Here is a 24,594-nt window from a genome sequence, read left to right on the forward strand (position 1 = left end):
CAGATGAAGGGCCAGGGACAGCTTTGGAGACCTGGCGGGTGCTCCCAGTAGGGGCGGATGAGGGGGACTTCAGGACCAGGGAGTCTGCTCTGGAGGAGACAGCAGGGGTGGGGTTCCAAGGACAGACAGGACGATGTGCCAGGTCACATCGCAAGCACCAAGGAGGGGCTTGATGGCGCACCCAGCTGGGTCTCTGTGGTGTAGGGGCTCTGCTTCTAGCTGAGGAGGCCCAGCAGGTGGATGGGATACTGTGGGGTAGACCCGCCTCAACATGATGCAGACACGTGCAAACAGCAAACATTTTAATCACCCTCAGCTACAGGCAGGGGAAGTGGGAGTTAGCGGTCAAACCCTAAGTTAAAACCAGCTTGCAGGCTCTGGGCCTGGGCTGTCTACACAGCTTATTGATTCAAGTCTCCAGGCTCCTCCACCCTGCCATAGGCAGTTCCCAGTGGGTGGCCTGGAGCCCCTATCTACCTGGCCAGCCTTGGGCCACTGGGCCACAAGCTCCACACTGAGGGCAGGCTTCCCTGAGGCAGCAGAGAGCCAGCTGGTGGGTGGGAGTGACCCCCTGCCTGCTCTCGCTGGAAGGCACAAGGAGGATCCCTCTTAGGTCCCCCACGAGACCCACTTGCCAAGTGTGGATGATTAGAACTGCCTCTTGGAGTGTTTTCTCTGTCCTGATCCGGAGTTGGTTCCTACAATAAGGATTATGAATATCTCGTGCGAGTCAGGCAGACCATGAGGCAAAAAGGAACCGGAGCACGGCCGCTCAGCAGACCCAGGTGGGGCCTGGCCAGGACCAAGCCTTGGAACCTGCATATGCGCTTGGGATCTTGCTGGAAACCCCGGGCAAAAGACAGACCCCCGGCCCAGGACAGACCCCTGCTTCCGATGTGGGTGCAGTGTGACCTCATTGCGCCTGCTCTTCCTCAAGGTGAGAGGTGCCACCACACACCGCATTCTGTGTTTCTGCTTTTGTTCGTTGGGAAGGGGTCCTGCAGCAAACTGTGCACGTCTCTCTGATCAGTCCGTTGGGCCACCACCTTACTTGCTGACTTCTAGGGTCAACTGTGATCATGAGGAAAGTCCTACAGCCAGGCATTCATCTGTTCTTTTAGCAAATAATCATGTAACATTTCATGTGCAAGGAAGTTCCCTGGAGAAAACCAGAGGGTGGGGTGTGAGGTGAGAGACCAAGGACACAGGGATCTTTCCACCATTACTGGTCGGGAGAACTCCTGCCCACCCTCCTGAGTGCTGCACATGGCTGGGGCACTCACCATTTGCCCTGGGACCCACTATGCCTTCCTAGAGGTGAGCCCTCTGCACCCTGGGTGGGTGCTCCAGGGCACGGGGTGAAAAGAAACCCACACACATCCTTATCTCCCAGGAGGATGGCACAGGCCCTGGGGACCCCAAGGTGTCCTTAGCTCTCTTTGGACTCTGGCATCACCATGTGCCCAAGAAGAGCCACAGTGAGCTCCAGGCTACCCCTCCATCTCCATGCCCTCCCCATGATCCAGGGATAGCCACTGAGCTTTGGGCTTACACCTCCTTAGCATGCACTTGTGCACTGAGCACCCGCTCAGTGCTGGGCCTGGTGCCAGGGGCTGGGTGGGGACGCTGCTCCGAGTATACAGCAGGCCGTCCTGAGCCTGAGAACTCAGCTGAGCTCCAGCCTGGGCATCCAGAGGGTGCCTCCCTACCTCCTCCCCCAGCCTCAGCACTAGGGAGGGGCTTCCTGTCCTGGCTGGACACTGAGGGGTCCTAAGGGTAAGGAGGCCTCCCCACCAGCCATGGCCATGTGCCCAGGGCCAGCGAGAGCCTGACATTCCCAGAACATGGGCCATCCACAGTAGGATTGCCCATCCTGTCCCTGGGTGTCCCATGGGGGCACAGGACCAAGGAAGGGGCCGGTGCTGCCTGGGCAGCAGCACCAACTCCTGTCTTGGCTGCTGACATAACTGCCACAGGTGTGACCACACAAAACACTGCTTCCAGCTCACAGCCTAAGTTACTGCATGGATGCGACAAAGGCCAGGTGTTGCTTTAAGTCGAGGGCTCCGGACGGGGCCAAGCAGAGCCCATTTACAGGGAGATTCTTTCAAAGATTAACTTCAGTAAAAGCTTCAAGATTTGGCAAATCCATAATTAATCAGCCTGGCTCAGAGTTGCTGTCACTGGGGGCTGGTGACAGCTCAGCCACAAGGAGCTGGTCATGTGACAAGGCCATCGTGCACTCTCTTGGGGAGAGGCTGTCAGAGCTCTGGGCATGTGGGCATTGTGAATCGGGTCGTGTTTGTGCCTGGTTTCAATGTGTGGCTGACAACAACAAAGTCAGGGGACCAAGGGGAGGTGAGGTCTGGGCCTTGAATCTGGCCTGCATTTCTAGAAATTTCTCGGGGCAGCTGCAAGGCCGTTCTGCACAGCACCATGGTGCCGGCCCCTCTTCACTTATTCAACATCTAGGACGTGGTTCCCTCCTGAGCTGTTGCAGATGAATCTTCTAGAAGAAAGACAGCAACCTGGGGGATTAGACGGTGATGTCCCCATCCTTAAGACATGGGAGACAAGGACGTGTTGAATCCCAAAAGTGAACTTGGCCACTTCTGATTTTTAAAAGTCCATACCAGAACGACATTGGCTTTTCTGCAGCTTCCTAAGTGGTCCCACTGAGCTGACGTGTGCCTTGTGAGCACCTACGCAGCCAGTCACTGATCTTAGGAGGTGCGACCTGCGCTCTCTGGGTGTGGGGAATGTGAACATGAGATGTACACATTGGTTGTGAGCAACCCAAATGTCTACAATCCTAGGTCCCAAGTGACCTCACACCCTCGCTGTATGTCATGCTCGCCAGCACACCTGGACCCCGGGGAGGCCCGTACAGGCCCGGGACCATGCAGACAACATCGCGGCCTCATGGCGATTTGCTTTAAGCAGTGTGAACAGTATTGTATTCAGGAATTTGCCAAGAGGAAGTGATCTGTGTCAGGCTCTGTTCTCTTTCATAACCCTGAGGTGGACTTCACACTGTGAACTTGAACTTCAGTCTGAGCATGTGTTCTAGGTGGGCGGGCTCCGCACGCTGCATGCATCACTCAGCCCAAGGCGGAGTTAGAGGCCCAGCAGGTGCTCAGGGACAAGCAGGTGGCTCCAGACCATTCATCACCGCAGACACTGCAGGTGCCCTGAGACCAGCTTCAAAGAGCTGTGGGATCTGGGTTCTGGCAAGTTCTCCCATCCCCTCAGCCACTCCTCCTTGGTCCAGAGGGAGGGAGTTGGCAGCACTGCCAGCCTCTCACCCCATTCATCTGTTACACCTCCCCTCCAGCTTGCCATGGAGCTGGACTAGTCAACACCAGAGTCAATCTCTGTAGAGAACAATCCTTTTCCAGAATGTTCTAGACTCATGCCTGTAAGGAACAGAGCAGGAAGGTCTTTGGCACTAGTCAGACCCAGGAGGGTTGCAGGGACATTCTTGCCATTGGGGAGAGCCAACTGGAGCCGGCATGGTCTGGTGGTCAGCACAGCCTTTGCACTGGCGGACTCCTGGAGGGCCGGACTTTGCCGGGCTCACACTGCTCCAATCCTGGCCCTAGAGCAGCTGCACTCAGTAAGCGTGTCCTGTGGGGTGGGAACTGCAGAAAGGAGCAGCAGACGGAAGAGCCTTCAGGGCAGGCCTTGCCAAGGGCCAGCTGAGATGTCAGGGCCACCGCCTGTTCACTTGTCTTGGATGCCCCCTCCAGGGTAGCCAGAGTCGAGTCCAAGCCCCCTCCCTTGAAGGCCACGGTCAGAGCTCTGGACAGTGGAGAACCCAAGCTCCCACTTCAGCCTCTGTGCCTGCCACACCTTTCTGTGGGCCTACTGAGGAGTCACTGTAGACTCTGGGCCATTTCCCACCCTGTGCTCTATCTGGGGTGACTCCCCTGACCTCTGCACCTGCACCCATCCCCTCAAAGCCATGCTCAAGTGCTTCCCTGTTCCTAAGGACTGCTCACCACCGGCCCCATCGGAGTGATCCCTTAGTCTGTGGTCTCTGCATGTTCGAGTCCTTTGGGAGCCCCAGGTCCTGGCACGCTGCAGGGGTTCAGGGGGCCTCTTCTTGGTGGCATCGCCTCTGTTCTGCTGACAGTGATGTTATTCTGGTCCCTGGTACATGCAAGCCTGGAGACACGCCCAGCCCCAGCCCTCTGAGGGAGCCAGTCCCTCGCTGTCGGGGGATTCTGAGGCGCCCTGCTGCCAGGACGGCTGGGCTCCCATGTGGGCCCCACCACCTCGTGGGCGGACATCCCCAGGTTACTCCTCAACCTCCCTGCACACTGATGTCCATACGTGATCAACATGATAGTTCACATGCTGTTGTGGGGCTGAGATGTGATGGTTAGTGTGGTGCCATCAGTGTTGTGTGAAGGCTTAGTGGGTGTGTGGCGCTTAGTGGGTACGCAGCAAGTGGAGATTGTCAGCGAGGACGGTGAGGGTGACGGAGATGACGGTGACAGTGATGAGAGGGACGATGACGATGGGACGATTTAGGGATAAGAGTCCCGGTAATGAGAGCGAGAACGGCGAGGACAGTGGAGAGGGTTACGGTGAGGGAGATGTGGGGTGATGGCGTCGGCGAGGGGGAAGGAGCTACAGATGCCAGTGATGGTGGATATGCGTGTGGCGCATATGGGGAGGGTGATGATGCCAAGTATTTCTGATGTTTCAAAGCTCAGGAAGGCCCCGTGCCTTCCAGTCTTTGCAAATCAGAGTGGGGTCCAACTCAGACATAGAGATCACCCCGTCCCTGTGCCTTCCAGCCTCCAGGTGCCCACTCTTGTGAATATTTGATCAGAAACTTCTGTGCCCTGTGGGCCAGTCAAGGCACCAAATAAAATCTTAGCTAAACCCTGCACTTCCAGGGCCTATCAGGCGCTTCCTGAACAGTTCTACACGGCCCTCTGACGTATTTTTATTGTCATGTTAGAAGAAAATATTCTACTCGTTTGCAGCGTTCTCATTATATTCCCCTTATAACAATTTCTAAAAGAGAATAAATGTAAAATATTTCTCTGTATTGCAGCAATATTTCAGCCTGACTTTAATACGCCGCATAGTTTTCCAGCTCACAATTCTTCCCACCTTGTGATGACAGTTAAGAAATCGTCAGGCCTGGGAAACAGTGGATCAATGAGGGTGTGGAGTTGCAGGACCCTGTTCGGGGATCTGGGAACAGCAGCCTCCTACCAGCTCCAGGAGTCCCCCGACCCTGGGAAGAGAAAGCTGACCCTCTAGTCCCCTCCCCACCCCCAGCTCCTCTTGCCAGGCCTCGTCTGGGAACTCAGAAATGTCTCTTCTGGGGCCCTCCAGCCTCTGTGTCTCCCCAAGGAGTCTTCTCAGGTGCTTGGACTGGCAGAACAGCTCTGGGAGCCTGTGGCCAAGGCCCCTGGTCCCTGATAGAGCCTGGCTGCCCCAGGTGGCCATCATAGCTCCTCAACCCCAGAGACCCTGGTCTGACCTATGGGCGTCCAGATTTTCAGTTTCCATGCTGCAGCCCAAGAGGGCACGCCCACCCTGCCAAGGACCCAGCTCCATGCCAACGGTCCCTTCTCCTGTGGTAGCTTTCAGCTTACTTGTAGATGCTGACCCCCTGGTCCTGCACCCTTGCTCAGCGCCCCACCCTCCTCTGGACTGCCCTTGTCTGTCTGGATCCTTGCAAGCAAGCCTTACACCCGAGCACCTGGGGACACCTGTGCTCGCCTGCACCCACTGCTGAACCCCCAGAGCTGACTCATCTTTGGGAACTACCCCTTGGTACACACAGCCTAAGCCACTGTTCTGCCATTTGGAGCCCAAGACCCCAGATGTGAGTGATTGCGTATTGGTCGCCCACCTTGCTGCCATGGCTGGTGGGGACAGTGGAGGCGATTTGCTGATGGAGATACTGGGGGACGCCAGGACCCCGAAGAGGGCTCAGGAAGTGTGGTGAGCTCTGAAGAGCAAGTGCCATGCTGAGGAAGTGACCAAGTGGCCGTGCTGAGGCAGGGCAGTGCACAGTGGGGACGCTCATGTGACCAAGTGGCCGTGACGAGGCAGTGCAGCGCACAGTGGGGACGCTCATGTGACCAAGTAGCCGTGCTGAGGCAGTGCAGCGCACAGTGGGGACGCTCATGTGACCAAGTGGCCGTGCTGAGGCAGTGCAGCGCACAGTGGGGACATTCTCAGGACAAGTACCAGTGCCTGTTGCATGTACGCAGGAATGTGCCGGAACACCAAGTGCTTTCTACCTTAACCTTGTGGGTCATGATTTCCCCTCTTTGCCGACTAGAAACAGGCTCAGCCAGGGAAAGTGACCTCTCCTGGGTTACACGGCCAGGAGACAGACCAGGTTCCACAGACCTGGACGGCTGCAAGCAGGTTCCCCAGGGAGTTCCGTTGGTGAGCATTTCCAGTGCTGTCCAGAGGAGCAAAGGGGGCCATGAAGGATGGAGACCACGCCCACACCAGGGTGCACAGGTGCTGGCTCCATGTCACAAGACAAGCCCAGGCTGTGTCTGGCGGACAAGGCCTCCAGCTAGGCCTCATAGCCGGCTCAGCTTCCACCTGGCAGAGGTCACCAGGCCCAAAGTGGCCTTCGCCAGCAGTGCTGCCACTACCCCTCTTAGCAGGGCAGCCAGCTCCTCCCGCCGCTGCTCTGTTGCCTGCCTTGCTGTCCGCCTTGCTTTCAGCCCCCCTTGTGGCCCTGCGGCTCCGTTATCTCTATCCAGGGCCCTTTGTCTCTGGCTTCCCAGAGAGGGTTATTTATGGCTTTGTTTGTTTCTCTCTCTGCAGGAAATGCTGAAACTGGGCCCCCAATGGGGAGGCAAGGAGGGAGAGGGTGGTGGCAGAACCAGGGCTCACCCTGCTTTGTATGCAGGCTCCCGCACAGGGTTCACCCCTACCGGGGGTCTCCAGTCACCACAGGCCCCCAGCGCTGGGGGCCCCCAACTCCACCAGAGGAGGCAGGCAATCCCTCCCACAACCCGGCATGCATCAGCCCCAGCTCCCACCGCTGAGGGATAGTAGGTTGCTGTAACTGCTTCCCTGAGGGCCCAGAGGGATAAATGCCCCACCAGGCAGGGGGACGGGTGAGTGGGTGAGAGGATGGGCTCTCCTGCCAGCCCCTCCCTGGCACTTCCTGGTGGCCTGGGGACTGTGTGTCACTCTACCCCTGTGACGCGTCTGAATGGGACTTGGTTGAGTACTTGCCCACTCCTTCCCTGCCCTGGCAGGTCTGCACCTGTACAATTCTAGAGCACCATGGCAGCTTCTCTCTGCAGGGTAGCCCTCCTCACCCCAGCTTCCCACTTCTCTGGTCCGGGTTATGGGGGGCAACAGGAAGAACCTGGGGCCTCACGTACACTCACACACACACCCCGGCTGGGCCGCCAGGGGAGACTGACCAGCAGGAAGAGCTCACTCCAGACTGTAGCAGCATGTCATGCTGCATGGACAAGTGTAGACACGACAAGGACAGGGAAAGGCAGCACAGCTTGGTAGCGGCCGAGAGCAAGAGGGGGTGCCCAGGACAGCAACAGAGGGTCTCTCCTCATAGACACGTTCTGTGTTCAGCTGTTCCGAGGCCAGCTCTGGGATGTGCAGGAACAGGACGTGGCAGGCAGCCTGGCTCTCCCTGTGAAAGGAGGCCCACGGGGCCCACTGCCCCAGGTGCTGGCCAGCCTTTATGTGGGGAGGACCTTCCTGCAGCTGGGCCACCACCCCAGGCACCCTCTCTTAGCCTCATTAATGGAGGAGGAGACCCACGCTCCCTCACCCTTCAAGCCCCACTTCTCTTAATGGCATCCGTACTGGCGGCACCGAGGGCTGGCCTGTGGAGGGGATGTGTTCAAACCCCAGCTGCTCTGCCTGCACCTGCAGGGCTCACTGCCTGGGGGACAAAGCAGGCCCACGGCTCCTTCATCATTTCTCCCAGTCAGGCCTGAGTGCAGACCTGCAGTTCTGCATCCGGCACACGGGGCCCGGCCCTGGTTCCGGTGAGACTCCTGTCCTAAGCCATTCATGTTTTTAAACAGAACCTTTGACTGTTCCAGCATTGACCTGTCCCTGTCCAACACCAACAGAGGCCGGTAGCAGGCTGCACATGTGAGGGTCTGCTTGTCTGTGGGCAGCTGGGACCCAGTCACAGCGCATGGGCCCAATCTGCCTGCAGGCAGAGTGACCCCACTTGGGGCTGCACCCTTGTCCCACAGCTGGGCACTGCGGATGACAGAGGAGCTGGGCAGACTTCTTCCCTCCGTCCCGCACCTGCTGCCAGAACCAGCCCAACTTGAAGGCGAGGAAGATGGGGCCAGCGGGGCCAGCAGAGCCAGGCTTCCTGAGCCCATCCCCTGTCCTCGGCTGTGGTGGCTTAGGCCACAGCCTGGGGAGTCAGAGAAGCAGGTGACAAAGCCCAGAGGAACTCAGGGCAGGAGCAGTAGGCCAGCACCCTCCTGGCCAGGCCTAGTCTCCTTCTCCACCCACTGCCTCACCATCCCGCCTCTCCTCCAGAGGCTGTGGCATCTTCAGAGGCCAAGTACACCCAGGGCACTGTGGTCATCCATCTTAGAACCTTCAGACAGCACGAAGATTAGGTGGGCTTCCTGTGGGGCATACTAAGAGGCAGGAAGCATGATGTGATGGGAGACGGGGGATCCTGCACTTCCAGGGAAAACAGCAGGGAGCAGGCACCTGGCCAGGCTCTGCACCCAGGGCATGCCTGGAGCTGAGAGCAGGGCTCTCTGTGCCCAGGACATACCCGGAGTTGAGGGCAGGTCTCTCTGTGCCCAGGGCATGCCTGGAGCCGAGGGCAGGGCTTTGGGTGCCCAGGGTGTGCCCAGAGCCGAGGGCAGGGCTCTTGGTCCTGTCGCCTGGGGGAGTGAGGGTAAGTTCACAACCAGACTGCACACATGTAGCTTTCATGCCAACTCCATTGCCACCTCCAGGCTGTCAGGTAGTGGGGCCCAGGCCTCGCCTCAACCCTCACCAGGAACTTGGGAAGACCGAGTACCCCAGGGCAGAGCAGAGAGGGAGGCCCAGGCAGCATCCATCTGTAACCGCATGGCAGGGGCCGTAGCTGCCAGATTGTCCCCTGCCTGGTGACTCTGCATTCCGCGTTTCTGATGGACTGCGCCATTCAGAGGGGATGTGGTTTTTAATAAACTGTTTCCAAAATTAGCCTTTGCCTGCCTAGCAGCTGCCACAGGCAGTGTGAGCCACACTTCTTTTTCACCTGCCAGAGGTCACCACAGCAGTCGGGATGATGGGGGAGGAGGTGTGGCCCGGGAGCTGGTGAGGCGGACTGGCACAGTCTGACCTTGGGCCTCACTTTGCGCTTGTTCCTCACGGCACTGGGACACGGGGTCGGGAACACCCTCATCCGCCCCATGGCGTCCTCAGCTGTGGAGCGGTGGAGGCTGCAGCTGCTTCCTGCAGTGCCTTGGGGATAAAAGCCGACAGCACACACGCCTTGCACGTGGTAGGTACCCAGTGGGCATCCCGTGAGCGCCGGTTCCTTCCGCCTTCCCGTGGCGTCCTGGCGACTTCACACAGCCCGGGCTCCATCCTGGTTTTCCCAGTCTGCTTGGTGCATGGTCTGAGACCCTCGTCTCTCACTCTCCCTGGTGCCGTCCTCTGTGAGCCCTGTGCTGCCTCTGCAGCCAAGAATTTTTGTCCTGGAGTTTTGATATTTTTGTTGTCTGTGTTTTTAAACAATAGGGCTCTCCCTGCCATCCCACATTTCAAGAACAGAAGCTCAGGTGATCTCAAACATGTTTGTGCGAAGCACTCCCCACCCGGTGTCTCAGCCACTGCCCAGATGCCTGTGTGCCAATGTTTTGTCCAAAGGTTTCCAAGGGACACACTTCTTTGCTTAGCTCAGGAATAGCCCGCGATGTGCCTGTGCCTTCCTCAGGGGTAGAGAGCAATGGAGGATTCCAGCCCTCAGAGAGGCCCTCTCTCTGGTGGAGATTGTAGGAGGGGAGGAGAGATGGGAGGCCACAGACCCTGAACCGGGAGAGCCCCTGGTCAGCTTCCCAGAAGAGGGGTCCTGGGCTGAGTTCCCAGTGAGCTCAGACTGGTCAGCAGGAAGGGCAGCTTTGGAGGTGGACTCAAGGCCAGTTAAAGGTGGCAATGAGCCTGGTGCCCAGGGTGGCACCGGTGTAGAACAGTCCCCTGCTCTTGCTGCCCTTGCACATGCGCTGTGCGGGAAGGGGAACAACCAGCCCCTCCCTAGAGCCCTCAGGAGTCCCAGTGACACCTGCCACTCCCTGCTCTTCCACCAAGGTGGCTTCAGCCCCACCCACACCCGTAGGCTCTGGCGAGCACCTGAGCGGAGCCGTGACCCCAGGACCGGCGCTGAGTCCTGCCATGTGCCAGTGCGCACTCCCCACCAGCGTGGTCCTTCCTCTCCAGCTCTGGGGACCCCCAGGACCTCCCCCGTCCTCCAGGTTTCCATGGAGAAGTGCTGACTGTTTTGTTTCTCTCCCGTTCCATTTCTTCCTGAGACTCATCTGCATCAAAGCAAGATCCCTGATGTTCCGCTCTCCACAAGGCCGTGGTGATTAAGCACTTAAATTGATTAATCAAATTTCCTGTGATGAGAACTACTGTCACTCATTAATCTGAGCAGGATTATAAATAAGAGATGGCAGATACAGGAGACAGACGCGCTGACGGATCTCCGTGCAGCCTGAATCACAAGCAGGCGTGTGCTTGCTGAGGGCTGGAGCCGTAGGCAGCCCAGGAAAGCGCTTCCCCGAGGACAAAATGAGACCTTACAGCAGCCCTGTTTTAATAAGGGAGCCCGCCTAGATGGGCCTGCAGCTCTGCACACCAATGGCCTGTGTTCCAGGCAGGGGGAGGGGGCGGCTCTAGGGCAAAGGGAGCAGGGGCCCAGAAACCACTGGACCCCAGACTTGCACCCCAGAGGTGGGCATGAGGCAGGCCTCCCTCCACACTCTCCTCAAGGTGTGACTTGGCTCAAGTTCTTGGCTTTGCAAAGCCTCCCTTACCACCCCCCACCCCCAGCGTTAAGGTCAACTGCTTTGTGAGGCTGATGTTGCTGCCCACGGAATCTATGTCTATGAGGACTTCCTGAGGCTTTTGTGGACGCAACCATCTTCCCCAAGGTCCTGGGCGATGTGTTTCATGAAATACCTGCATGTAGGTTGGGAAAGAAGCAGTTTATACCAAAGTATGTTTAAATTTCCATTCCTTGTGCACAACATTGTGAAAGCATGCCCACACGTAGCAGGTTTCCTGCCTGCCTTCACTCTCCACCCCCTGCCCCCTGCCCCCTGCCCCCTGAGCCCTGTCCCCAGCTGGTGTTCTTGGGAAGAAGATGGGCATTACAGCTAAGTGGCTATGTAGGCCATGAGCAAGCATCCCGGCCCTCGTCTTCTGGGAGCCCAGGTCCCTGTGGACCCTGCAAACTCAGTCACATGAGTGCCAGCTCTGGCTTTGGTCTTATCATCTTCCTTCCCACCCATGATTTCCACAGGACCCTGGCCCTGTGAACAGACCCACCACTACCAAGTGGAGTGTTCTCCTTCCCCACCTACCGCCCATGTCAAAGCTTGCTGTGCCAGCCCCACATGGCATGGGAGCTTCAGTGTACAGCCGTATCCCACGTGGGATGCAGGCTCGGTATGTGTGTGACAATCTGCCTGTGTCACCGTGCCCCAGGGCTGAGGTCCCTCAAGGTCCCTACTGCATGCTCAGTTCCAGCCTGGCACACATGCTTGCTGAGTTGAAAATGCTGAGTCCAGGTGGCTGGGAAACCTACCAGGTTCTGATGACCATGCTGGGTAGAGTAAAGAGCCACCCAGAACTGGGCTGGCCAGTCAGCACCTGCTGGAGAAGGGCACCCAGGCCGCCTTAGCATGGTAGCTTCTATCTAACTCCTGGTGGGCACGTGGCCCTACTCTGGCACTGGGAACCCCATCTCTCCTTCCAGCAACATAGGGTAGGACAGGGAGGCAGTTGTAATGCCCAGAGTTGGGTATTGAGGTGGAGGTAGGGGACTGGGTGGGGCAGTGCAGGAGCTGGGCTTTGTGGACGGGGAACTGGGAATGTGCAGTGGGGCTTCTAGATGGTGTTGCTCAGGCCTCCTTGGTTCTGTGTTTCCTGTCATCCTGTCTAGGGTCTCAACATAGCCTGTGCACTGGGGAGCCAGGGAGGTGGGAGGGGTCCAGCTTAGTCTCTGTAAGAAACTTGCTCCGTTTCTTCAGACTCCCATGTGGGAATACCTTTGTGAGCTCCTGGGAAAGACTGCAGGTTGGGGGAGGGTGGGCAGAGCTGGCTCCTGCCCTTAGAGCTGGAAGCCTGAATGAAAGGTCTCTTCCAGGTTGGCTGAGTGTTTAAAGATCCTCCCCACCCATCTCCTAAAATATCCAGCTTGGAGATGGCAGCTCCACAGCTGTCACATCTTTCCATGGACCATGACTTCCAAGCCTTGTCCCCAAACTTGATTGTTCCCAGCTTGTCTAAGGACCTTCACTGCATCTCCAGCCGCTCCACCTGGTCTCACGGCCACGTGAGGGACCACAGTGGCCCTCACAGATGGTGGGGAACCCAGGCAGGAGGCAAGTCATGCTGCAGCCTCTGCCGTGTGCACTTGGTTCAGCCCAGGGGTCTGGCTGTGGGACACCAGGCTGGGCTGGAGGCAGAGAGGCCTGCCTAGGAGGGCCCCAGTGTGCTGTGGCGGAGCTGCCAGCCCATGGAGGGAGCCAAGCTGCAGCCTAGCCATGACCCTGCAGCCTTGGTGGGGAGGCACCGGGCACAGGAGAACAGATGTCTAATTCTGCCTGAAGGTGGGGAGGGAAGGGGAGGTGTAGTTTGCAGTTGGAGTGGGTGAGAGCCAGGTGAGGTCAGGGTTAGGTGTTGGAGCAGCACCCTGAACGCTGTGTGCAAATTCAGGGAGTGTAGACTCAGGTGTTTCCCTAAACCCCCACTAAAAGGCAAGAATTCAGGTACATACCCGGGACATGATTTGACCTTCAAGTTACCATCACACAGAAGAGGCTGGAAGACCCAGTGAGAATTTTTCACATGTTTCAAGAAGGCCTGAGGTTGCATCCCAAATGCTGCTATGAAAGGCCAGGGCGGGTGGCAGCTGAGGGACCCTGGCCAGCAGCTGCTCCCCACAGCAGTGTTCAAGCCAACACTCAGGAGCCAGGCGGCTGTCACGAAGCCTTCTGGCGGTGGCCATGGGCCTCTAGCTTGACCTTGGGCGTTGCTTTTCACATCAAGAACGAGAAGGAGGCAGGGTCGCAGGCAGACAGGCGCAGGTGTCCCTTCAGCTCCAAACATTTTCCGAGCTGATGCGTCTTCCGCCCACCGGCTCACCTTGCTGTCGGCAAGAGTTAAGTTTTAATGAGAAAAGAATTTCTCTCTGGAATATTGCGTATAATTAAACCTCTGCTGTGGAGACACACACAACGAGCCATCTAGCAAACATGAACAGTACTAGAGGAAGTGAGAATGTTAAGCACATGACCCCCACCTCCATCTTCCTCTCCCTGTGACATGGATTATTAAGTCAGGTTTTGAAAAGTTCCTATGAAATATTTAAATATTTCATGAAATATTCATCATCCCCAAAATTGCTTCCTAACAGATCCTTAGGTAAATATAACAATATTTGATCACAAAAGCCGCTCAGCCTGACACTGGCTCAGAAAGAGTGAGGTCGGAGGCTTGAGACCCACGGGAGCAGGAAATACCCCTGGTGTGAGATGCTGAGCAATGCAGGCCACGTACCTGGCCACCGCCCGGTCAACAAACCTCAGGGGCGTGGAGGGACACAGAGGCCTCATAGTGGAGTGGCTGGAGCTGAGCTTACATGAATGGAGCCCCCTAGGCTGGTGCCTCTGCGGGCTCCCGTGAGGTGGGCCCAGGATGTGCCACTTGCATGGTGCCATGGAAGGGACTTGGGCCGGAGACCCCTCTGGATGCCTTCCAGCCCATTGAGGGGTCTTCCTTCCATGTACCTGTGCCTGATCCCTGACAGGCGTCTGGTCTACCCAATGAAATGCCTAACAGCTTCCTATAAGAGAGACTGTGGTGTTCCCCACACTGCCACCATCCTTCCTACCTCCCAAATACAGCTCTGTGGTCAGCTAAGGCCTGCCTGCTCGGAGCCCCGGGGACTCAGGCGGAATCATGGTTAGTGGTGGGAACTGTCCCGTGCAGGGGTGTGCAGCAGAGGGCCTGCTCGCCCCTGGGCCTCCAGGAGCTTCCAGCCCCTGGTGGGTCTGCCCAGCGTGGCTCAGTGTTGCCTCAAGCAAAGCTTGAGGATGCTGCTTCACTGGACAGGTGCTTGATGAACCCTCTATGAGACATGAGTGGCTGAAGGGCACTGGCTGGACCATGGCAGACACTGGTTGAGTGGTTGGCATGGGGCCTGAGGGCTTTGGATGGGTGTGGGGAAGGCAAGCTAGGTGGGCTGAGTGCTGGCTTTGAGTGGCCACTACACCTGTCCATTCCTAAAGGCCCACGGGCCAGTGCTCTCTACTCCCCCACGCTCCCAATCTCATCACCACCCAGTTTCTGCAATAGGCCTGCAAAGTGGCACCCCTCCTCAAGGCCACAGCCCTGCTTCTGCCCACCCCAGCCTCGTGGGACAGTGAGACGGGTGCCAGGCTGCAGTACGGGCACCTGGCATCTCATCCTCCCCTGTACCTGATCCTCACTGGGAACTTGGGGAAGATTAGACCCTCACTGGGTCCACCCCTCAGCTGAACCGCAAGGACTCAGGGCAGCCTCGACAGCCTTCTGTCTGTGTGGTTCTGTAGGTCCCTGTAGAGCCCCACCTCTACCTCCACACCTGAGTGCAGGCCCAGCCTCCTAGAGAGAGCGCTGTCCGGGGGCCACAGTGCTGGGTCTGAGGGACCCTGTGTGCAGTGGAAGCTGCTCCCTTCTTTCCACAGTGCGGAAACTCAGCTGCAACAGAGCTGAGCTGTTTGCCCAAAGTCACAATGGGAGTAAATCCAGGTTTATGCCCAGGCGGTCCAACCCCAGCACCCGTGCTCCGAGGCAGTAAACAGCCACAGATGGCACGGATAGTGTGTCTGCCCAGCAGGCGAGCAGCCCACCCTGCCGTTGTCCCCTCCTCCTCCCCCTTGCTCCAGCCCCAGGTTTTTGCAAGAATAAGGCCAAGTCGGGGTGCACGATCTCCAGGCCTTCCCTTCTCCCTCCTCTCCTTCCCTGGGCAAATTTGAGGTGAAGAGGAGGCCACCAAGATGGATGGGCCCCTCCCGGCAGCAGGCCCGGGCATGGGAGGAGGCCTAGCCGAGCTGAACTCTGATAAATGGCACCTACTGCCAAGCACTGCATTCCCTGACTCCCGGGCCAGCAGGAAGGCATGAAATCCAATGCTTCAGTGGCCATGCAAGGCACAGGAGCCTCTGTGTGCTGCAGGAAGGACCATCTGCCAGGAGAGAGCCTAGTCTCCAGGGGGCGGAGCACTTAGCTACAGAGGTGGAGAGCTGGCAGGAGCCAGGCCTTCTGCTTCTTCTGGGTCTGTGCAGGCTATTGGATTGGGAAGTCCCCAGATGGATGGCTCGTGAACAGCAGCAAGCTGCTTCTTCCGGTTACAGAACCTGGGATGCCCAAGTTCAAGATGGCAGTGACTCAGAGTCCCATGGGACTCCCTCAATGCCTTCTCTTGGGCAGATGGGCAGAGGTATCTCAGGGGTCTCGTGCACAAGGGCTCTGAGTCCACCCCTCCCACCTCCCTGGAGGTTAGGGCTACAATATGGACACAGACTAGTCCCTGGCAGGCCCTCTGTGGACCTGGAACTTGGTGTGAGGCAACTGTCCAGGCTGTGCATGCCCAGACAGACACCAGCTCTGAGGTGCAGAAGTAAAACATGTCATGAAGCTGCCGTGGGAGTGGGCCCCATGAGTGGGGGGTGGCCCAGGACCATGGGGCTGCAGCTGGGTGCTCGACCCCATGAGCAGGGGCGGCCCAGGACCACGGGGCAGCTGCTGGGTGCTGCTGCTGAGGGACAGGAATGGCCACTTGCACACTTCAGAAGAGAACAGCCAGGAGGCAGGGCTGGGAGCCTCCAGGCTGGTGAAGCAAAGGGTTCTGGGCAGACCCCACATGGGGTAAAACCAAACTGCCTCTTGCAGGTGGGCCGGGCAGTGAAGCACAGCTGGCCTCAGGGGACGGAAGCAGGAGCCACAGTTCCCTGAGCCCTAGGTGCTGCAGCCCATGCTCCAAGCAGTTCCCCAAGAGGGGAAGGTCCTGGGTGTCATGCCTTGCAGTAGGAAAAGGCCCCTCGAGTTAGAGGGCACAGCAGATTTGATGTCCCTGCCACCCTCTTGTCCTCAAGAAGTTGGGTCCTAACCGGGGAGATGGAGCCACAGGGGAAGCCCAGCTGGCCGGCAGGGACGTGGGCCCTTAAGGACCATGGACACTGGCTTGGACACCATCATCTAACAGGCCCTTAAGGCTCTGGGTCCCGGCTGTGACGTGGCTCTGCTGATGCCTCCTCCATGGGCCTCCAGGAGTACACACCTCAGTGTGGAGATGTCAGGACACTGACTGAGGAGACCACGGCCTGGGACCCCAACGGCCCCGGCAAGCACCCCGACAGGTGTGGCACCACTGCTTTGCTGGGGACTGCTCTCAACAGCAATGGCCAGAGACAATGCGGGCCCCTATTGCCTTGCCTGGGCTCTGGATTGAGATGGAGGGGAGGAGCTGACAGCTCTAAAACAACCGGGGTGGAAGAAGCTGTGCAGGTGCCCAGGACCACGGCCACAAGCCTGTCCACCCAGGCTGCAGGTTTCAAGGCCGCCTTACACACAGGTCGGCCATGTATCGTATTCTGCGGAGTCATATTTTAGTGCTGCCGAATAGTTGCAGGTGACAGGAAACCTGTTCCTTTCGCGTTTTAGACATCCAGGAAATTTGTACCACATGCAGCCTGCATGTCATTACATTCTTTAAAACACTGCCTCCTCTCTTTCCAGAGCCCACAGCCCCATCACAAGCCAGGTGGACTCAGGGTCAAGAATAGGACCCCTCCCCTGGAGCCCTGCAGCCCTGCAGCTCAATGCAGGAAGCCCACTGCCCTTTCCCTGGGGTTCCTAATTCAAGGAGGCTACAGGACCCTCTCTTATTTCCCTGAGGAGGCCCGTGAAGACATTGACCCAGGAGGAACAGGTATAATTACAGTAACCCAGGCAAAACACTGCTTTCTTGGATGTAGATCTGCCGCTGGACTTAAATAAACATGGCTGAACTCCCAGGCCAAGGACACTGAGCCTCCCGCCTTGCCCTGTACAAGTGTCCAACAGGCCCCCATCCCCCCTCCCTGGCCACCCATAGAGAGCCATTTGTCTGAGGTTCTCCTCTGCAGCGTGCACCTCCCACCGGGGAGCTGACCAGGCAGCTGGAACAGCTGTGCCCTCATGAAGACCACTGCTCCCTGGGGGCAGGTAGCCACCCTCATTGCCTGGCATCACCTAAGGATGGGAGGGTCTGGACTCTGCTCAGGGACCGTAGAGTGACTCAATGTGCCTGGTCTCCAAAGATGCTGCCTGGCCTACCCTGTCTCCTTCAATGCTGGCCCAGCAAGCTCTCCTGGAGCATGTGTGTGTGCCCTGGGCTGTGCCAGACTGGAGGGGCAGGGAGGAGCCTGAAGCCATGCCTGCTGGAAAAGCTGTGACAGAGCAGGGAAAGCTGGCTTCCTTCTCCAGGGAGCCCTCACTGGGCAGGCTCCTGAGTCCCAGGACTGAGTTTACACACAGCCTTGGCCACAGAGCCCCAGACAGACAGACAGGTAGCCATCAGCCGCCCAGAACAGCCCACCCATTCCCTGCCTCTCCTCGTCCCCCATGCTCTGGGGGAACGGCCATACACCTTAATAGCAGCTCCTCTCTGCCAGCTATGGGGACTTGGAGTCTTGGGCTAGACACAGGTGCAGGCAGGTGGGTGGGGCTGGGAGTGAGCCACAAAGGAGCTGAAAGCTCTGGGCTAGGCAGTCTCTCCGGGAAGGGAATCCTGGAGCAGGGTGTGTGTGGGGGGAGGGTGGGAGCACAGGCAGGCAGCGCTAGCCTCAACGTGGAGACTTACACCAGAGGTTCACTGGGCCAGCAGGGAAGCAGGCAAGGACGGGCCTGCGCCCCATGGGCCCCATGTGTGGGAACTCTGCAGGCTCCCGAGCCTTGGCCAGGATGGAGTCCCTGCCCCGCACCCGTCCAGCCCGAGCCATTGTTTCTTGTTTGCTTGAATTGAGGAGAAATGTGCCTAACTTGAAACTAGCCTTTTGAAACTCAGCGACTCAATGGCATGAAATCTCTTCCCAAAACGTGTTCACTGTCGCCAAAGATAGCCCACATCCACTAGCAGCTGTCCCCCTTGTCCCTGCTCGGTGATCTGATCCCCCAGGTTTGCTCCTGAGGTTCATTCATGGTGTGGCATGTGTCTGACCTGCTTTTTTCTAAGTTTTTTTTTTTTTTTTTTTTTTTAAGGCAGAGTGACTGAGAGGGAGAAACTGAGAGAGCTCCCTTCTCTTGGCTCACGCCCCAAGTATCTGTTACAGCAGGGCTGGGCAGGGAGCCCAGAGCTCCATCCGGATCCCCCATGTGAGGGTCAGGGGCCTGGGCATTTACGGCTTCTTAGAAGCACCTGCAGGAGGCCGCACTGGAAGCATGCACTCGCCAGGACTGGAGCCAAGGCTCTTTGCCATAGGGTACATGCATCCCCAGCTGAGGCTTAAACCTGTCTGACCCCACACTGTGTTGGGCAGTAGTGCGTTGGTTGGCTCTGCTGCCTTCAGCGAGTGCACTGCTCTGTTGACGGACGTGCAGGGGTGGGCTCTGTCCGCTTCCAGTGAGGGCTCACGTTCTGGCTTTGTGAGCTCACGTCTGTGGTTCTTTGGGGTGCATTTCTGGGAGTGGAATTGCTGGGTCACAGAAAAATTCCCTCTGCAGCTGCATGGGCCACAGTTTCTCACCGACGTTTCAAAGGAGACTTTGGAGCAGCCTGCAAGAGACCAAGCAGAGAGCTGACCCAGCTGTGCCCCCTGGGGTCTCGTGGCTTTGGGTGGAGCCCACCGGAGATGCCCCAGCTGCTGTCATGGCAGATGCAGTTCTGTGAGGAGCTGTGTTTGGGAGCAGCGTCTCCCTTCTGCCACCCTTGTCCTTAACGTGTAATCAAGGTCATTAACAGGTCAGACCCAAGTCTAGGGAGCTGGCCCAAGGGAGCCACTGACGGAGGGACAGAGGCCGGTTCATCTGCGATACCTGTTGTCTTCTCGCCACATGTCAAGGGGTGGGATCTCCGTGTGCCTGGGCCCCAAGTCTGGGAACCTCCAGCTGGGAAGGAAAGTCCCCCATCGATGCCTCTGGACCCTTCCACAGAGCAGACAGCCCTTTCCACATTTGACGTGTGGATGAAATACTTCTGGACGCTGGGACACCTGAGCCTGTGCTGAGCCCAAGGCCTGGGGGAGGTGGCGAGCCCATCCTTGCCAGCCTGCTGGGAGCTGGGAGGGTATCAGAGGCTCCTGAGGCTGAAATTCCAAACAGGAGCCTCACGTTGAGTTGGGAGTCCAGGCCGTCTGTGCTTTGCACCACGCCAAGGGAAACCCTCTGCGGTTGTACAGTAGGGGGTGAGAGGTGTTGATTCTTACCTTTGGGGTTCACTTGCCAGATGAAGGGAGGGACTGGCAGAGTCCAGCTAGAGGCTGGGGTAAGGAGTTCAGGCCTGCAGGAAGATTGAAGGGGAACCCCAGGGGAGGGTCAGCAAGAGGGGTCTCATGAACTTTGGAAACAGAGTGGCTAGAAAGGAGGTGGGGTCAGGACACAACTTGTCCTGGGGCCCCTGCTGGCCCTCCCCTAGCCCTCCACCCACTGCCCAGGACACCCCCCTGGGGCGATAGAGGAGTGGGTGACAGACAGTTTGTCCCAGGCCAGTAGGCAGCAGACTGTCCAGTTGACCCGTCCAGTAACAACCTGCAGTGTTGGCCTGCAGGCAGGAGAGGGGCTTGACTCCTGGGTAGGGCCAGGTGGCAGGGAGACCCCCTTCAGCAGGGAGGGAGAGAGCAGCTGGGGCGCCTTCTTGCCTTGCAGCAAGCACAGAGCCCTTGTTCCTACAAGTCCCTGCCACACACTGTGACCTAACCCCTTCCATCCGTCAGGCAGGCCAGGGCCGGAAATGCATCCACGGTGGTCACCCTGATGGGTTAGATGCAGGAGGGACAGTCTGGGTGCTCCCAAGGAAAGTTGGGATCTTGGGGGACCCTGTGCAGAGCCTGGAGGGGTGGCGTTTCATAGCACTGTGCTGTAGTTGGGTGAGGGCCCTGGAATGTGTGTCTCTGGGGTGGGGTGAGACTTGGCTCACGCTGTGTGCATGGGACAGGACTCCAGCAGCCCTGGCGACTTGGGGAAGTGAAGGCCAGCCTCTCCACATTTTGTGAGCAGGAGCCTCCCGGGTGGGCCTGGGGCCCCTGGGCGTGGGTCAGGGGATGCTGTTGTGGTCACAGAGATGGGGGCAGCTGTGTCAGACCTGTGTGTTTCTCTAAGACCTCCTCCGTCCAGCACTGAAACCCCACTGTCCTCAGGCAGGGCACCTGCCGGGCCAGGTTCAGCATCCATCATTCCCCGGAGACTCCTGCAGACACTGAGACCCAGGGACCGAGCCCTGCCCCGGCGTGGGTGCCGTTTAGCTGTGTTGGCATAGTACAGATCCACATTGACTCCTGCCTGCTCCTCCCACCGGGTGCCAAGCTCGACTCCCAAAGATCAAGGGTTAGACTGCCTATCTCAGGGAGGGTGAGAAACCTGCCCTCCACTCGCCCTTCTCCCATCCTGGCCTCTGTCCAGCAGGCCCTGGGCATGGACAGCAGTGCTAAGCAGTACCTCGGGCTGGACATCTCTCCCCATGCCCTGTGGCAAAGCTGGGGGGGCTCTCTGTCAAGGTCACGGAGCCCCCAGGACCAGCCATTCCTGCTGCCCAGCCTGAGTCCTCGAGGCTCGGCCATACCCAGGAACTTAGGACCCTCCCCTACTGAAAGACCCCAGGGCAGGGCCTGGCCAGAGGGATGTCTCCTTTTTCTTTCCTCAGGGTAGGGCCCCAGGGCACAGACCGCTGCCTGGACTCACTGCCCAGCCTTGTGTCTCTGTTACCTGAGCGACTCCATCTGGGTGCCTCCCTGACACATCTGCCGCCCGCCGGGGGCAGGGAGTGCCCCTCCCTGCCTGTCTGTGCCCCCGCCACCCTGCCACCGCCTCTTTTTTGTAGAGATGTTTTTGTGATCCTGAGAAAGGAAAGAAAAAGAGAAAATTGGGGAAAAGGCCGATTCCCTTTGTCCAGCTCATTAATTTTGCATGCTCGGGCCCGAATTAACCTTGGCAAGCCGACGGGAGGAGAGAGTAATTCTAACCTTAAAAATCTGCTGATTCAAGCTGGTTTCAGGAATTGGACTCCACTTAATGCCTTGGCAGGGAGCCCAGCTTCGCATTAACATAGCCACAGACCCAGCCTGGCATCTCCCTCGTCGTCTTCACGAACAAAGCCCCACTGCCCGTTGGCAGCACAGCTCCCTTCCCGGACCGGCCAGCAGCCTGCAGTCACGCATCTGAAGTGTGCAGAGGGGCAGCCGGACGGTGACACCAGTGCGGAAGGGAGGGGCTGGGTCCAGGCACAGCTGTCATTGACCACCAAGGCTGGGAATCCCCACAGCCCTCCTTATCCATGCCCACTTGCAGCAGACAGAGCCAGCTGAGGTCTGGACAGCGCTTGCTACCCAGGCCCTGTAGTGTGGCCCCTGAGGAACCTTGAGGAGTGTGGTCCCACCTCTGCCTCTGCTCTTCCTCTGGGAAAGGAGGATGAGGAGGAACGGGCAGGCTCCCCGCACCAGAGGGCTACCATCAGCCCCCTTGCAGCAGCACCATGGCCCAGGCTGCTTGCAAGGAAGGCACCTGCCCCAAGCTGTGAGTGGGAGGTCAGGGTTCTTGTCAGGTGTGTGTGCAGGTGCCTGGTCAAGGTGGGGCTCTCGACCCCAGGGATGGGAAGGGAGGCAGGAGGGGGACAGTCCACCAGTGGCATGGGCTGCTTCCAAGATGAGGTCCAGCCACTGGCTGGGCTCTGAAAAACAGGTGTCAGCCAGCCCACTTTGGTGAGAGAAAGATTATGTGCACCTAGTACTTTTAGGAGATACTTGAGCTAAAGGCAGGACAGAAGCATTGAAACAGGTTAAAAGGAAAAGAATCTGCAAGTGGAAGATAACTGAATTAGAATATGTACACACACCACACACACACATCACATACATGTATCACACACGGACCACATCCCACACATTTAATGCATGCCACACGTGCACTTACACTGGGCCCACACAAGCATACATACACATATACCACACATATGCTGTGCATACACACCATATATAAATGCCACATGTACACCATACCTGTATACTATACATGCCAAATATGCCACACAGACATGTATAAGCCATGCCTAGATTATGCACATACTATACTTATGTGCATATTTGCACACCCTGCATGCACACACACCACACATGTAGTCACACTTGCCACACACACAGTATGCCCGTATCCAGCTGGCATGTGCTCACACTGCATACACTCTGCAGGCGTGAACAGGGATGCACCTTTGCCCATATTCACATGCTATATACCACCTGAGGACAACTCCTGCTGATGCTCAGTGTGGCACTCAGGGCCAAGCACGGAGACGAGAGAGAGTGTCCCCATCAGGGCCACGGGGGACCAGGTGTGGTGTGGGATTTCTGAGACAGTAGGGGCAGGTCTCCACCACCCACCCCACTGAGACGGTGTGTAAGATCAGGCCGGGCTCCTGGGATGCCTAATACAGCTTGCAAGTACTGGCGATGATGGGAGCCTTGTGGCCTAGCTGAGAGTGGGATGGGCAGGCAAGGGCAACCAGGTACCTGATGGACTCCAAACAGCAGGAGCCAGAGCTGAAATGGGAGAGCCAGCTGGGCGTGTGACCGCAGAGTGTCAAACACCCGCCTCTGCCCACATGTCTTCTCCAACTCATTCACAATCAACTCCCGCTCTAAATCTAAATTTACCTTATTATCAATTTTTAGCTATTATTCCATTTTATGGCTCCTAATTTATTAATCTTGGAACCCCCCAAAAAACAATAAAGTCGAAGCTGCAGGGATTTTATTTCTGTCTTTAAGCATGATTTTATGCCTTTGTAGCTAGGAATTCATTAATTCTTATTGCCCTCTTCATTCATGCTGTCATCGGGCAGCAGCTGCTGCCTTGGGGTGTTTGTTCTGCACATGCTCAGTGGCTCCTCTGTCAGGGCCCAGGTGAGAGGGTCAGGCAGGCCAGGTCCAGGCTCGGCGGTGCCCCTGGGACAGGCCTGTGCCCTCCCCTAGTCCTGTCCAGCACCCCCTTGACCCTCACCTGTATTCACCATTTGCTGTTTGGCCCCCACCAGCTCTGGAATAATGTGCACCCGCAAGGTGATCTAGAACTTTCCTGAAGGTGTCAGGGGAGTCTCCGGTTTGAGGACTCTCCGTGAGCTCCCCCACCGGGCTCCCCATTGCTGCCTGCCCAGACTGAGGGGTGCGAGGCCTGGGGGAGCATGCCGTGCCCTCCTTCCCCTCAACCTGAGTAGACCCCCAGGAACACCCCCCACCTCCATGTCTATTTGGTCTTCACAACTTGCCTGGGGTTTCCTGCTCCTGCCCCTTGGAGGTCCTACCGATATAAGTGCCCAAGGACATCTGTGGGGGCCCAGGAGCCCTGAGCACTTCTTGCAAGGGCTGGATTCCCATGGCTCTCTCCCTGTCAGGAGGATGGGGGGGGCTGGCATCCTTGTGCTGCAGCTGCCCCTGCAGGTTTCCATCCCCACTTTGGTGTCCTCCACCAACCTTCCCAGCCTAGCTGGCCCACCTGGCTGCAGCAGCCCTCCAGGTGCACCAGGGAGAACGGGGAACTCAGGAGAGTCTTCAGGTGGTGGGATCACAGCTGCAGGTCCACAGTCTGAGACCTCAACGTTGGGGAGGTGTTGATGTAGCAGGGCCTCATTCCTCACCAGGCCCTCCTTTGAGGCCAGCAGAACACCCCCAACTCAAGAGTGTCTTGCCTGGCTCAGGCTGCTCTGGGATAGCCTGGCCTGAGCCCATGTGACCCAAAGGCAGGCCTTGGGCTGGGGGGTCCGGGCTGTCCCCTTTTGCTGAGTGGCTTCCTGGTGCTGGGGAGGCTGGGCTGCTGTGGGAGCGAGGCCACCTGAGCTCTGGATCAGCCACGATGTGATCTCCCAGATCTCTGCTGTCACCCAGCCCCAGGGCCAAAGCCGCACGCAATCGGTTTAGCTCAAACTCATTTTAAAGCAATTCACTATTTAACAAGTTCTGAGGCCCGGGTGCTTTTGCAGGCAGCATGTGAATTGAATCATTCGGCCTAATCTTAGATTAATAGGAACCAAATCCTTCAGCGAGGACAGCCCCTGGGGCACTATCCCTTTGTTGATAAGGCAGGGCTGGAGCAGGGGCTGGGCAGGGGGGTACCAGTGCCCAATCTCAGCCACATGACCGTGGGCAG

General features: G+C 57.9%; 1 protein-coding gene across 1 annotated transcript in view; it reads left to right on the plus strand.

The window, feature by feature from the left end:
• LOC101529813 (calmodulin-binding transcription activator 1) overlaps positions 1 to 24,594 on the plus strand; it is a 439,149-nt gene that overhangs the window by 231,094 nt on the left and 183,461 nt on the right. The gene's annotated exons all lie outside the window — the stretch shown is intronic.

The sequence above is a fragment of the Ochotona princeps genome, chromosome 2 (assembly GCF_030435755.1).
Source record: "Ochotona princeps isolate mOchPri1 chromosome 2, mOchPri1.hap1, whole genome shotgun sequence".
In the NCBI taxonomy this organism is placed as follows: Eukaryota; Metazoa; Chordata; class Mammalia; order Lagomorpha; family Ochotonidae; genus Ochotona; species Ochotona princeps.